Raw genomic sequence first — 3,757 nt, forward strand, 5'->3', positions numbered from 1 at the left:
GAACTGTTGCCTCTGTTGTAAATCCACAGGATCTGTGTTGTTTAACCTCTATGTGACCTGTATTTAACTAAGTCAGTTAGGAACACATTGTTATTTAGAATGACGGCCGAGGAACAGTGGGTTAACTGGCCTAGGAACAGTGGGTTAACTGGCCTAGGAACAGTGGGTTAACTGCCTGTTCAGGGGAACAGTGGGTTAACTGCCTGTTCAGGGGAACAGTGGGGCTAACTGCCTGTTCAGGGGAACAGTGGGTTAACTGCCTGTTCAGGGGAACAGTGGGCTAACTGCCTGTTCAGGGGAACAGTGGGTTAACTGCCTGTTCAGGGGAACAGTGGGTTAACTGCCTGTTCAGGGGAACAGTGGGCTAACTGCCTGTTCAGGGGAACAGTGGGCTAACTGCCTGTTCAGGGGAACAGTGGGCTAACTGCCTGTTCAGGGGCAGAATGACAGATTACTATTATGTCAGCTCGGGATTCGATCTTGCGACCTTTCGGTTGCTGGTCCAACGCTCTAACTCCTAGGCCTAATCTGTGTAACCACTCGGGCTACCTGCCTCTAACCACTAGGCTACCTGACTCTAACCACTGGGCTACCTGACTCTAACCACTAGGCTACCTGCCTCTAACCACTAGGCTACCTGACTCTAACCACTGGGCTACCTGCCTCTAACCACTGGGCTACCTGACTCTAACAACTGGGCTACCTGCCTCTAACCACTGGGCTACCTGCCTCTAACCACTGGGCTACCTGCCTCTAACCACTGGGCTACCTGACTCTAACCACTGGGCTACCTGACTCTAACCACTGGGCTACCTGACTCTAACCACTGGGCTACCTGCCTCTAACCACTAGGCTACCTGACTCTAACCACTGGGCTACCTGACTCTAACCACTGGGCTACCTGCCTCTAACCACTGGGCTACCTGCCTCTAACCACTGGGCTACCTGCCTCTAACCATTAGGCTACCTGAGTCTAACCCCTAGGCCTAATCTGTGTCCGGGCACAGACAGGTAGACACACAGACAGGTAGACACACAGGCAGATAGAGACACAGACAGGTAGACACACAGACAGGTAGACACACAAACAGGTAGACACACAGACTGGGAGACACACAGACAGGTAGAGACACAGACAGGGAGAGACAGAGACACACAGACTAGGCTACCTGCCACTCTAACCACTAGGCTACCTGCCTCTCTAATAACTAGGCTACCTGCCTCTCTAACCACTAGGCTACCTGCCTCTCTAACCACTAGGCTACCTGCTCTAACCACTAGGCTACCTGCCTCTCTAACCACTAGGCTACCTGCCTCTCTAACCACTAGGCTACTTGCTCTAACCACTAGGTTACCTGCCTCTCTAACCACTAGGCTACCTGCTCTAACCACTAGGCTACCTGCCGCTCTAACCACTAGGCTACCTGCCTCTCTAACCACTAGGCTACCTGCTCTAACCACTAGGCTACCTGCCTCTCTAACCACTAGGCTACCTGCCTCTCTAACCACTAGGCTACCTGCCACTCTAACCACTAGGCTACCTGCCACTCTAACCACTAGGCTACCTGCCTCTCTAACCACTAGGCTACCTGCCTGTCTAACCACTTGGCTACCTGCCTCTCTAACCACTAGGCTACCTGCCTGTCTAACCACTTGGCTACCTGCCTCTCTAACCACTAGGCTACCTGCTCTAACCACTAGGCGACCTGCCTCCTCTAACCACTAGGCTAGCTGCCACTATAACCACTAGGCTACCTGCTCTAACCACTAGGCTACCTGCCTCTCTAACCACTAGGCTACCTGCCACTCTAACCACTAGGCTACCTGCCGCTCTAACCACTAGGCTACCTGCTCTAACCACTAGGCTACCTGCCTCTCTAACCACTAGGCTACTTGCTCTAACCACTAGGTTACCTGCCTCTCTAACCACTAGGCTACCTGCTCTAACCACTAGGCTACCTGCCGCTCTAACCACTAGGCTACCTGCCTCTCTAACCACTAGGCTACCTGCTCTAACCACTAGGCTACCTGCCTCTCTAACCACTAGGCTAACTGCTGCTCCAACCACGAGGCTACCTGTTCTAACCACTAGGCTACCTGCTCTAACCACTAGGCTACCTGCCGCTCTAACCACTAGGCTACCTGCCGCTCTAACCACTAGGCTACCTGCCGCTCTAACCACTAGGCTACCTGCCGCTCTAACCACTAGGCTACCTGCGTCTCTAAACACTAGGCTACCTGCCACTCTAACCACTAGGCTACCTGCTGCTCTAAACACTAGGCTACCTACCACTCTAACCACTAGGCTACCTGCTGCTCTAACCACTGGGCTACCTGCCTCTAACCCCTAGGCCTAATCTGTGTAACCACTCGGGCTATCTGCCTCTAACCACTAGGCTACCTGCCTTTAACCACTGGGCTACCTGCCTCTAACCACTGGGATATCTGCCTCTAACCACTAGGCTACCTGCCGCTCTAACCACTAGGCTACCTGCGTCTCTAAACACTAGGCTACCTGCCACTCTAACCACTAGGCTACCTGCTGCTCTAACCACTAGGCTACCTGCCTCTCTAACCACTAGGCTACCTGTAGCTCTAACCACTAGGCTACCTGCCTCTCTAACCACTAGGCTACCTGCCTCTAACCACTAGGCTACCTGCCTCTAACCACTAGGCTACCTGCCTCTCTAACCACTAGGCTACCTGCCTCTCTAACCACTAGGCTACCTGCCTCTCTAACCACTAGGCTACCTGCCTCTCTTACCACTAGGCTACCTGCCTATCTGGCAACCCGCGTGATATCAATCGAATGGAACAGTCCTAATCTCTGCCTATCTGGCAACCCATGTGATATCAATCGAATGGAACAGTCCTATATATTTTTTGCCTATCTGGCAACCCGTGCAGACTCAAGCAAACGCCCAGGAGAGTATTTGAAGGATTTTGAATAGTGTTTGAAACCAGGCCTGGGATGAAGAGACAGTATGCAGAACACTGACCCCTGTGAGGTCATGCCGCATCGGCGTCACAGTAGTGTAGCAGAATGTCATCATTTACCCCCAGTAGAGGTCGCCTCTCTCCCTACAGGCAACAGCACCAACCAAGCCTCCACAATTACATACAGTATTGCAGTCGTTTTTCCCCCCTTTTAAAATCTACAGTAGTTTCAATAAATACAGTCTTTACTGCGTCAAAAGACAAATGGGACAGTTTCCCGGGCAGACACAGATTCATCTTAAACCCAGTCCTAGACTAAAAGCATGCTCAATGGAAATCATCTCAAATCATCTGTGTCCGGGACTGGACTTCATCTCGTTATTTGTGTAAAATGATTTACTGTCTTCTCAATGAATTTACCTGTAATTAACAGCAAAATAGATAAATGAAAGTCTGGAAAACACATAAAACGTGACATTTCTAAAACATGGTTCATAGCTGTGGATCGGTGGTACACCTGTTCCTTTCTGAAGAGAGGATGCGTCCCAAATGCACCCTATTCCCTATGAAGCACACTACTTTAGACCAGGGCTTTTAAGGCTCAGTAGGTGTTCTAATGATGCGGTCCAATGACAGAGGGTGTTCTAATGATGCGGTCCAATGACAGTAGGTGGTCCAATGACAGCGGGTGTTCTAATGATGCAGTCCAATGACAGTGGGTGTTCTAATGATGTGGTCCAATGACAGTAGGTATTCTAATGATGCGGTCCAATGACAGTAGGTGTTCTAATGATGCGGTCCAATGACAGGGGGTGTTCTA

This window comes from Oncorhynchus kisutch, linkage group LG22, assembly GCF_002021735.2.
Source record: "Oncorhynchus kisutch isolate 150728-3 linkage group LG22, Okis_V2, whole genome shotgun sequence".
NCBI lineage: Eukaryota > Metazoa > Chordata > Actinopteri > Salmoniformes > Salmonidae > Oncorhynchus > Oncorhynchus kisutch.